The following is a 12535-nucleotide window of genomic DNA, read 5'->3' as shown; positions in this document are numbered from 1 at the left end:
TTGCTTAAATTAATTTCCTACCCCTAGCTTTAAGTCCCACCCATGTTCCCCTTCCATTCAGAGATGCTGAGTAAAGACATGTTGTGAGTATTTTCAGACGGAAGGTGGAAAGCTGGAACAAGCTGAAGATTAAACCAAGGGGAAGATATTTTGCCAGTGTCTGTGAAAACCAGAAGGTGGTGAGCCACTGTCTTCATTTTAGAAGAACAAAAAGCCACCTTCAGTACTCACTCCCAGCTAGCAAATACATCAGAATCCCTTCATTTTACCTCACAGAATAAAAAAAACAAAAGGTGACTTTTTTATATCATTGTACTGTCCTTGCACTAATACTTTTCCTAGTACTAGAACTTACCTTTAGCAACCTGTATGCAGAGATGTATCTTCAAATATACATGACCACGTATATCCGAGTGTTTAAAAGTTCACAAACATACTCATTAATATAAAACACAAGTCATTTGACTTCTCATTTGTATAATGACTTGTCATGAACTTGTGTGTGAATTAGATACATGCCCAGTAAAACAAGTATAGCTCATTTGCATCCACAAAAGCTCCATTTGCATGGATGGTCATTGCAAACTAGTAGATACGTTTGCATGCAGCTCTACATACCTGCACATGCTCCTTCAGCCCCTCTGTATTTTCAGAATCTGATCTTGTAAGTCTACCCATTTCCTCAGATGAACACCCACCTTTCTTTATAAGCACACACTCTCATTCATGCTAGCTGGCATTCCTGTGTTTTTCCGATGTCTGTAGTAACATACCCCGTAACTGCCAAATGATTTTTTAATCTGTTGTCACAAAAATTAATTTGAGTTTCAAATGCCTGACTGACCTGTGGAACTGCCTCAGAAAAAAAACAGAGGGCGGCCACAGAATTTCCACATACAGAAACAATATTTGAAAATGCAACTCTACTTGTTTTGCCCATACTACAGTGATTTCTAGAACTCTCAACTACCAGAACTTAAAATGTTAATAAACCACGAACATGCATTTCCTATGGCTTTCCACTCGTAAGGCTGAGACAGGAAAGCAAATACTTAAGGAACAATGACAGAAAGAGTACATTTTTAAGGTTACTGTAAAAACAGCAGAAGCAGACATAAGAAAATAAACAAGGTTGTATCATTTTGTATTTTCAAGAAAGAAGCTATTCATGAAGTATAGAGGAAAGAAGAACAACCTATTTTATTCCTCCCCTCTTGGGGCTTTTAAATATTCACAACATATCGCAAGCTCTGGGAATTTTCAAAAAGAATAACGCAGCACATAAGCAGTAATAACATTCAGAGCCTCTGAACATTTCCCTAGCTCATCTCCAAGCACACATTCCAGCGTAAAGATCCATGCTTTGAGCTTCATTCAGAAGACACACAGAATGCTGAGGCACTTTGTACAGCTATTATCTGAAAAAGTCTGACCCCGCAACAAATGACACTATAGAAGAAAGCTAAATTATCAAAACTTTATTTCAGCATTGTATGCTCAACAGGGTGTTTTGCATATCTGACTAAGCAGCCAATTTGCTGCTAGGTAAGCAAAGAACTTCTGATCCTGTTTGTACAACGCTGAACTCTAGCACACAAGAGGGTGAACTGTGAATATTCTGTGAAGCTCATTTGATTAAATCACTTACTATTTTTGTGATAGTATTTCTGTAAAGGAAAAGAGCTTCCATTTACCCAAACATAAATGTCACTTTAACAGAAACGGGAATACATGATCTGTATGAAGAAAAACAAACATATAGGGCCTAGCCAGCCTGTTACTTTTTGAAGTGAAGCCTTTTTATGCTTAGCAGATGACAAATCCTTTTGGTATATTCAATATTTAATATCCGCCACTTAGTCCTAGGTTTTGCTTTTGTGATATTTAAAAGAAAAGAAAATAACATGTCATTTTCCAGGGCCTAGAATAGTAGTACTGCACTCAATATGGATAGTGATTAATAACAAGCAATCCTTCCTCTCTTTCCCTATTCAGATCTTTTCTGTCCCCTCTGGCTTTTTTTTTCAGTCTGAAAATCCTTGTAAGATTTTGCTTCTCACCCATTGTAGCACTCTGGGATTGTGTGGATGGGAAGGATGGATTTCAGCCACTTGGCCCACTGACTCACTCATCAAAGTACCATCTGATATACTTACGCTTCTTTATGTCGTCTCAAAGGTTCAAGATTCAGCAATGAAACCTGGATCACTTGCGCTGTGACACCCAGGATGAAATAGATCAGAAAAGTTGGTAAAAACATAATTGTTCTTGTTAGCAAAGCACAAGTCCAGAGGAGAACAGCTAAGACTGTCTTTGTAACAGATTTCATCAAGTATATAGGCACTTCACAAATACAAAGGCTGAAAAGAGATAAAACTCCTCCCTCTACATACCTAAGGGATAACTATCAGAGAAGCAATGTTATTTGATCTAACAGATATGGTGACTACAAGGATATAGCCAAACCACCATGAAAACATCAGATGGCTTGTATCCACCAGAGGTTTTTGAACCACCTCAGCATCTTTTCCGGTTCCATTTCCAGTTCAAGGCCATGCAACTTCCCCATGCTGATCACACTTCCCTCTAGGAATAGCTCTTCATTGACATACTGACCATCCAGACCAAGACCCTCGTTGAGGGGAAAAAAACTGCAGCTACTTACTATTACTGCCACTTCAATCACAAAAATACTGGACAGACAGAACAAGCTAAGTAACTCTACAGAAAAGAATCTAATGGTTGCAGAGAAATTACAAGGTGAACATGAGTCAACGATGTTTATTTATTTTGACAGCAGCACTGCACTTCATGGGGTTCAAAGACAAATATAACCCAGGTCTCAGCTGGAGTGCAGCACCCAGCTTTGGAATGTTGTGCCTTAAGGAAGAGGTGTACCTAATACAGACTATACACAGAAAGCCAGTAAGAATAATCAGATGTTCAGCAAACAACCTACAAGGAAGGGCTGAAGAAACAGAGGAGGCTGGCCTGACAGAGACCACAAAGTCTGTGAGTACTTTATTTGAAGTGTTAAAAAAACCACCCCAAAATGAAACAAAGGGAAATACCTTTTTTTCTGTTCACAGCCTGTACAAGAAGAAATGGGCTTACACTGCAGCAAGGAAGATTCAGGTTAGACGTTATAACTCACAAGGATGGCAAGGTACTGGAGCAAATTATTGGGGAGCAGAAATTTCAGTATTACCTCCAAGAGCAGCCTACATAAACATCTGTTAGGAAGAAAGTTATGTGTAGCTGACCCTGCCCTGAGAGGAAGTATGGACTAGAGGGCCTTCTGTACTTATGAGTCAAAGTTTGCTATTTTCATATTCTATCATTATTTGTTTGGTTTACTATAATGTCTATAAAGTCTAGCCACTGACTCATGCCAAGTCCTGGGATAGGCTAAACATGCGACAGAAATTCCACAATGGGCACAAAGAAGAAACGTAAGCAGCAGCAGTGGAATAGACAAGTAGGGGGGCCCAAAGAAACAGCAAGACAGCGCTGATAGTCCCAATGACCCATCAACAAGTAACTCTGAAGACTTTTGCAGTCATCATAGCAAAGGAAAATTAAGGGTTGTTTAGGAGAAGGGGTTGTTTATGGGATACTCCTCCTTGTATGAAAATAATGGGGTTTAAATGCAACTGACAGACAACAGAGGCTGGCACACTGGATGAAGCAAAATTGGTGGCTGACTAAGGTGAGGAGAAATAAGGCACTGTGGGATCTGAGATAAGGAAAAATACTTCCTACTGAAAGCAAGAGAGCACAGCACAAGAAAGGGATGAAATATCAAACCACTATCCTGTACAATGCCCTCCATGGCATCGCTCTGCGTGGACGTAACACATGATGAAATTTGTCAAGTTAGAGAAAACAATATTGGAAGGAGTGATTAATTAGATGGTGAAACACTGCATAAGTTTTCCATGTGCAGATGGCCAAGTACCACATTATTTAAGATTTCATGTAAAAAGAAATATGGAAGTTTAGACAACCCTACTCAGAATTAGAGGAAATCTTATTTCAAAGATGATGCCCGATTTGAATTTGCATGATAAGCAAATAAGGCTGTTTCATCTGCTGCAACTAAGACAGTGAAGAAGGAGGACTGGCAAAGGAAGCAAATCTCGTTGAACTGTGTGATGCATAAGCTGATGCCTCATTTACAGAGACACTTCAGAAAGACAAAATAAGATTTAAAATTGTGACAGAAAACAGAACTAGGTAACACCAGAACTGCTGGTATGACCACTAGTTTCATGCTTATGCAAAGTGAGGGACAGAGGAAGCAACACGACAACTGTGGTCTTTGATTACATACAGAAAAACAAACGTGACATGGTAAGGAAGCATCTAGGAAGGTGAGAAAAGAACTGGTAGCAAGCAGCCACAGATGCCATGGGAAAAACAGACATCCAAGAGCATGACTGCTAGTGGCAGAAGCAAGATGATGAAGGAAATTTCTGCTTCTAGCTAGTGGAAAATCTCAGTCCTCTTGTTAGGGAATAAAGATGTTTACATTGCCTTTGCACCCCATTGTATGTTGTAGACTGACCAATGTAAACAGATTTTAAAGAAGCAGACATCATAACCTCTTCTGGTCTGAGATAAAGTTCAGTTTTTGACTTGAACATCACTACAGTTGAGCTGTGAATCACAACCTCAAATGATTTATCTGCAAATGAATGTTACAAGATCACCTGTCTCAAGACAGAATGGATGACTGAGCCATTTACCGAATTTAGTCATAATGTTACATGTTAACCCCCAACATTTGCCAGGCTTGCCCACAGCAAACACTGACACTTTCTTGTTTTCCAGGGGACTGTTTTCACCTGCAATTTTATGAAAGGCTGACGCACCACATAAACCTCAAGTAGTAAAATGGGGTGCATACAAGTAAAGTTTAAAATGCACTACATCTATCTGGAGGGCTGGAAACAAGACAATCACATCACCATTTATGTATTCCTACACAATTAAAGCAAAATCTTTTGTTCGGATCACAGAACTCAGCTGTGTCAATTGAATTGCTCTGATTGAACTAACTGAATTTCAATTGCTCAAGTCTGGTTTTGAACAGTTTTGTATGACATTCAAAAGACTGAAGACTTCCTTTATAAATGGAAGTGTGTGTGGGGAGGGACAACAAATGATTTGGCTGTTACCCAGAAAATAACAAATGTGTAATGTATTTCACTGGAGCAGCATACCGAGTTTTATCTTTCAGTAGAGGCCTCCATTTACTAGCGTGGTGCATGAAGCACTTCCTACGTTTTAGGGTCCTCTTTCCACGAGGAAGAAGGTAGGGACCCTCACTCTGCAGTCTCCTGAAGTAAAACTGAACATCACTTATCCAAGTCCTCCTTCACCCCTGTAGCTACTATTGCGTTAGCAGACATGAAACATACTTGAATAACAGCTTCAGAGGACAAAATGCATGGACTACTTGTGAAACTCCTGCTTTTGCCGCCCAGAAACTCCATACTCACCTAGGAGGGAAAACAACACAAATGTGGCCACAAGAGGATTAGGATTCTCAATTATTTCCAGAAAAACATTTATTTAATTAAATTTTAATTAAATGCCAGGCTAGATCTCATGACTGATGTCTACCAGCAGCTTCTGTACAAACTTGCTGATTGTTCTTTATTCCCACTGCAGAAGTGGAACTGTAAGCGGCTTATGAGCCAAAACCAAAGAGTTCATGAAGCCAATGGCAACAATTCCATTAACTCTATGAGCCAGGCCACCACATCCAGTGTGTGCTCAACCTCCTATTCAGCACCAATTCATCATACTTATTCCAGCACATCACTTCCTCTTTAAAGGCATCAATGGTGCAGGCACGCAAGAATCCTGCTTTGTAACTTTCTAAAATGGCCCACCTACTTTATAATTAATTTTGTTTCAATAGTAACTTCGATGCTACAGAATTTGCTTCCTTTCCCCTTCATTCTGTCTCTGAATAAAGAAACTATCCACATATTCTAGCACAAGTCAAGACTTCAATTTGTTAAATTAACTTTTCCTTTTCTTCCTCTGTGTCTTATAAAAATAAATGCAGCTACTTTTAACTGTACATAAAAAATGGTAGAAGACACATCACACACTTGAAGTCTAGCCTGCACTCCTAAGGAGCACCAAATCCTTTTGGGTAGACAGATAGGAAGGGTAACTCTGCCATCTGTTAGGATTTGTAAGTTCTGATCTATCTAGGTTTCCCACACAACATCCAAATCACCTCAGCTTAATTTACCCATCTATACAATGGATGTAAGTCTTCCTCCAAGTTTATACATCTCATGGACATGATAGTTATGAATGATTCTGTCATTCTTCATAGTTACCAATCCATTGGCTGGCGTTATCTCTGAGTTTTTGAACCATTACAAGAATTGCAAAAAACAGGAGTTTCATATCCTATGGCCACCTGTGATCAACCTTAAGAGTTTAACAATGGATTTATGTAATTGGGAAAAAAAAAAAAAGCGATGAATGTACAACACACCATACCTTTACGTTAGGCAGAAATATTAACAAGTCACAAAGAAAAGCAGAGAAACTAAAGGATTATTAAACTCTTATTTGTTAACCTACTTTGGAGACTGTGAAGACCTAATTGTTGAGGAAAAACACTCTGGGATGAGCTGATCTCCTTTTACACCAGCTGAAACCGTAGTTTTCGTTTTAGAACTAGAACTATTTTTGTTTCATTGGCTTTAAAAGGAGGTAATTTAATTTTTTAAAAAATAATCAGTTTTCAGACCCATCTTTGACACTAGACTGATGCGTGACCTTTGGCAATTCACTTTAACAATTTCAGATAGAAACTGCACTTGCTGAATGCTAGAAAAGTGAGTGTTGATAACACGTTAGTGAGAGAAATCATGTTTTGGGGTAAGTATTTCAGAAGTCCCCCACTTCCCAGTAGAAGAATTTTCCCCTTGGAACAAAAAATCTGTCTTAAAAGGAAGCCTGGGCCTAGCAGAACATTCCTTATCCCTCATCCCCCCGAATTTTTCAAGAGCTCCTCACTCCAAATTCCTTTTTGGATTAAATCTGAAATGTTCCGTTCAACCTAATTGGAAACAAATATTAATAAATGAAAAGTCTGACCTACAGTTTAAGGAATGTCAAATGGAAAGTATTATCACAGAGAGAAGTAGAAAAGTCCTATTTATTACAATACTGAAACAAATGAATTTATTACTGAAATAAAACCTTGTGTAATGAAGTGCAAAAATAAAAGGCATTTATGGTTAAGGGTTGGGGTTTTTTTCTTGCCTGGATTCAACAGGTTTTATTCATTATCAGAGTAATTCAGTCCCTCTGAATCCCTGTTCTTTCACTATTATTTACAGAAAACACAGAACAAACTCTTACCACCTCCAATTCCAAAATTTTAGCCCAGCTTAATCACTTTAGGAAATCCTGTGAAGCTTTGGTGTCAGTTTGAAACCTAGCAGAAATAGCTCCATGCAGGTACGCTGGTCTGAAGTTGGCAAGTGGAACAAGGTATTACACTGCTGCTGCTCCCATCTTTATCACTTATACTACGACCAGTAGAGCATGGGACATGACAGATTTTTTTCGTACTGGCAGAAGTTACTACGGCAGCTGCACTGGTAATTACGCTAGTAACTATGTCCCATGAATCACATTCCTCTTGAAGTCCCCTGCCCAAGAACTGTCCTCACTTTCATCTTTGCTACTTAAACTGTCAGACTTGAAAGCTCCCACATCCACTGCAGCAAGTTTCGCACAATACGCTCTTTCTACAGCCAGTGCTTTTGAGCGTAAGAAAGAAATGAACTTTGTTCTTCCTAAATACTTCTGCTAAATCAAAACCTAATAATTCTGTAAAGTATAAAAACAAGTACATTTCCTCCCCCCCCCCCCCCCCCCCCGAAAGAGTATAACTGGTAAAATACTCCCAAAAGTTTTCTTAAAGTCCTAGTGGAGCAGTAAGGCTGCTGCACCTTCAACTACATTCATACTGCTGGTGTGCAGGCCTTGTAAAAACCTGACATCATGTTCTTGTTGCTTTAAGTTACTCAGACAAACTGCTATTAAAAAAAAAAACAACAAAACACCTTTCTCTTATCCCAACACACACCAATTTGACAAGAATCTCTGAATTTTCTGTTTTAATTAGTCCTCCAAATGTCTCTTGTCATCTTCAGGAACAGCTAAATCAGTCCTGCATAGTATTTTCAATAAACTTCATTTTATACAGTTTCATTTTGACATCAGCATTCACTGTATTTTCCACCTTAGTTACAAAATACATTAACACATATTTTTAGCTTTGAATTCTGGTATGTAGCCTTCTTAAATTTTTTGTACTAAAAATTGCTTTTTTTTTTTTTACCTACCTCTGATTTTGTTTTATTCTGCCATACCACAGCTGATTTTATCAGCTTTTTAAAAGGAATTTTATCAGGAGTTTTGCAAGAATCTCTACAGTTCTTTTCCCACTTCTGTGTTGACCACTCACAGATTTCTGACAGGCTTAAAAAAAAAAAAATCTAAAAAAAAAAAGCTGATTTCCCACCCTCCCTATCGTCACATGTCTAACAAGTTACTGTATTTTGATTCTCTACAAACTACTTAGGAAAGCTGCATGGCCTGCTCATTTGACTTCAAAGTTATGCTATTTCTTCAATTTAGGATTTTTTCACTTTCATGTTATACACACACCTTGCCCCCAAATTATCCTGAAGGTTTATCTAGCACTTAAATGAATCTGTAATATTTTTGGCTTACAATGTCGAGTTCATGAGATTTTACAAAAGTTCTGAAGTTGATCATGGACAGGACAGCCTGTAAAAGGATGACCAATGGGAGTAAGAATGGCTGAATATTCAGCTACAAAGCAAGGAATATGTATTATAAGCCACTGGAACTAACTCAACACATTTTTCGTTTGTTAAATCCTGTACAGTAAAATGAACTATCAAAGCCATAAAAAAAGCATTTATTTGTAACGATGTCATCCTACCTTCATAATAAAATGATTAATGCTTCAGAAAAGAAATACAAAGAAATTTGCCTGTTTATGTAATGAATTGCCTGATAATCTAAAGAATACTGAAGAATAAGCTTAATGAATACTCTCAAGCATTCTTTTCATAAAAAGAGACGATATACAGAGCATCTCCTGGTTAAAAAGCAAAACAAAACATCCAAAACTAATCTAAACCCTGTCCTAAAAGCGCACTAACTCTGACAACCAGTTTTGGTAGGAAATAAAACATATTTGACAAACAGAAACTTGGGACAGCAGTGGGAAGAAGTGGCATACTGCAAAAGACCTGCAGAAAACTATTTAAACTATTTTAAAAGCTGGGGTACAAGTTATGGAAGGTTTATGGGTATATATATTGATCAGTCTATGCCTGTAGACCAGCAAACACGTGTGAAACAATTTATTCATTTTGTTAATTAAAGTTTCCAGGCTCTACTGGTATGCCTGATATCGTGCAAATAAAAAGGGAAATAACATCTAACACTCAACTCGGGGGGAAAAAAAGCCAGTTTTAAGGCATACCAGAAGTATTCACCACTTCTCCTAATTTGCTAACTTAAAACAGCTGCTTCCCATTCTATACATAGCTGTAAATAACCTTTCTTCATTTCTTGTCAGAGCTTCCCAGTTGAGCATCAATCTCTTACTTGAAACACTGCTAGAAAACAGAATATTGTGACACAATGTGGAGTATTTGTAAGCAATTAATGGAGAAACCAATGGGAATCCCTCATAAGCCAGAGCAATTATACACCGGTCCCAGAAGCAAGCACTGAAAAACATACTGTTTTGAACTTGCCCAACTCCCTCAAAGGACTGATTACATTAAAAAAAAAAAACAGCAAATAACAGCAGAGAAGAACCGTTCTGGGTTTAGACTTGACCATTCAGTTTACTCCTTGCTAACCACTACCAGGAGAAATTTAAAACAACTGAACAACAGACAAGCCTCTTAAAACAGTAGTAAACTCCAGAGCTTATTCATCCAACATCTTGAGCTCCTTTTCTTTCTTTTTTTATTCTGACTGTAGAACTCCCCTACTGATTTTAAGGGTCTCAAAGCATAAATTTGTGTTGTCAGAAAATTCACATAGTTTCCCCATACTCATTTTTGTACCTTTTCCCTGGAATTCCTGGATACCAGCAATCAATACTGTTCTAAATTCCCCTTAATGACCAATAGTCCAGCTATGCTGGGCAGTGGGGAAGTTAAGGGTGGGAAGAGGGAGAATTTAAAAACAGAATTTTCTCTTTCCAGTTACCATCTCTATGTAGACAGAAATGACTGAAGATGTTACACAAAACATGAAGGAATGCATTGTCTAGATGCAGCAGGGACAAACAAGATACCAGCACATCTACAAAGGAGTATTATAAGCCACAAAAAACAAACAGCAGTTCATTCAGCAAATGTTCAGCTACCCAGCAATTTTACAGACATACAACACAGTAGGATTTCACACATGATGCATATGCCTAAGGTATAGGTGCCCTTTATATGAAACTTGTGTTAATATAAGGCTGCAGTATTCATGTTAAAAAAAAAAAAGAAATGAAAAAGAAACCATCCATAACAAAACATAAACTGTGGATGAAATCACCTAATTTGCCAAGTTGCGGTTACATGAAATAGTTTTTAAAGCTAGATCAGAAAATAGCTGGAAGATAATCACATAGAAATGCATGAAAACCTAACTCAGGCTCAGCCATAAGAGTTTCTACAGCTAGTGTTTTTAGGATTTTAGATTTCGGCCTAGGATTCTGACACATGATCAGCTTCAACATGCAAACCTGGTATTTAGAATTTCCTTTTCATATAGTTAACAACAGACTACTTTGAGCAATGAAGAAATTGGACAAATATGTGAACTATGTGCAAAAATCAAACATTAACTGTAGTGATTACTCACAATATTAACTCCTTTGTGCTTGAGCTTTAAAAACCAGAACATACAGATAAGAACAGAAAATATTTTGATCTTCCAACAGGAGACTGACCAGGGATCCTACAGAAGAGTCTCCCACCATCTTCCGACAAGACAGGATTCCATACACTGTGTCAGTACACAGTATTTCTAATCAATGACATCTATAACAGATTAGTTGACAGCTTTATTCATACAAACGCATCATAAAAATTCCTCAACTAAGACTTAGTATTGCTTCATCAAAATGTAACAGTTTCTTCCTCTATTACAAAGAGAACAAAACCGGGTCCTTAGTTGAAATGGCATAATCATACCCATTTTTAAAACTGTTTTACATTTTTTCATATCCTAAAAGTATTAATCAGTCCAGTGACCAGATTTTTCTTGCTGCCGTTTGTTTAAGAAAAGCTGTGCTCTGCAAAGATGTTATTTAGAATTTATTTACCATTCCGATAGGATGCTTAGGTATTTGACCTGTGGAACATTTCCATTCATTTTCAGTTCTCCAAACAGTTTTCAAGACTTCTCAAACCCTTGCAATACAAGCACCATGCACACAAATGGGTCAGAGGGGAAACCAACAGGTTTAAACATTTAATTTTGGTTTTGAACTTTGAGTAAGTTTCCCCCAGTAGGTTGGAGGGGGACACTTTATACAACTTTATATAATTAGAACACACAACATGTTCTTTCTTCTGAGAAAACAAAGGAAAAAGTATCTCTGTACTCTCAGAAACTTTTTTTTTAAAATATTATGTTGGTTTAGTTAATACTTATAGTCACTTTGTTTCCATGATAAAAGTTCTTTTCCAAAGGTCTTCACCTGTGCCATGAAAACAGATTCCAGACCAAACCTTCCTCTGTGAAGCCTCAGCCCTGGGGCCACCTTTGTTCACACCTGTAAAGGAGAATTTAAAAAAGAGCTAAAATAACATTCACCCCGATCCTGAAGTCCTAAACGCTTTGTAAAGTTTATATTCTAAAACTACTGCAGTAACTTGTTATGTTGAAACCAGTGCCACAGAACAATAAATAAAATGGCTTGTCCACGCCACAGACAAAACTGAAATCCAACGGCTCTAACAGCTAAATCATAATGAGGCCCTAAACCATCACAAAAATATTAGCCTGTTGCAGAATACTACTGGTACCATACTGTAAGTTACACTTTTTACCTTAAGCTGGACCCAGCTTGACCTTTTTCCCAGCTCACACACTCTCAACAGAAATTGTCGTTAGCTGTCAACTGCATTCCTTACAGTTTATCCGCAGACGAGGCGGGTAAAAGAAGTATCTCCATTCTGCACTGCAAAATATTTTGACAAGACAGTTTTCCAGCAATTCTCATCTTTTTGTTGATAGCAAATATCAAATGTTTTAAACAACTCTTCGGGATTTTTACAGCCCTATCTTTTTCAACCACCTGAGGTGAAGGTAAAGTTAACAAGTCCACTGAAACTCCGGTGACTCTGCACGAAGGGACAAGTAGGCATCTCACTAAGCGCGTGAAGCGCATTTTACCTATCATCTGCTACACCCAATGAAAGCAGTCCCCTTCGTTTGA

The 12535-nt window shown here is 37.9% G+C and overlaps 1 protein-coding gene across 6 annotated transcripts in view; it reads right to left on the bottom strand.

Moving 5' to 3' along the window:
- The window catches only part of NOX5 (NADPH oxidase 5), a 51098-nt gene that overhangs the window by 35533 nt on the left and 3030 nt on the right, over positions 1-12535 (bottom strand). For 4 of the 6 annotated variants that reach the window (XR_011327158.1, XR_011327159.1, XR_011327160.1 and 1 more), the window contains 2 exons: positions 12147-12277; positions 10954-11869 (listed from right to left, as the gene is read on the bottom strand). The gene's annotated coding sequence lies outside the window, so the exon portion shown is untranslated. Of the gene's footprint in view, positions 1-8390; positions 8527-10953; positions 11870-12146; positions 12278-12535 lie in introns of all 6 variants that reach the window. The other 2 variants (XR_011327161.1, XR_011327162.1) reach the window with 2 other exon arrangements.

This window comes from Haliaeetus albicilla, chromosome 12 (genome assembly GCF_947461875.1).
Source record: "Haliaeetus albicilla chromosome 12, bHalAlb1.1, whole genome shotgun sequence".
Taxonomy (NCBI): Eukaryota; Metazoa; Chordata; class Aves; order Accipitriformes; family Accipitridae; genus Haliaeetus; species Haliaeetus albicilla.
The sequence above is the reverse complement of the archived record's forward strand: the minus strand, read 5'-3'. Positions and strand labels throughout refer to the sequence as shown.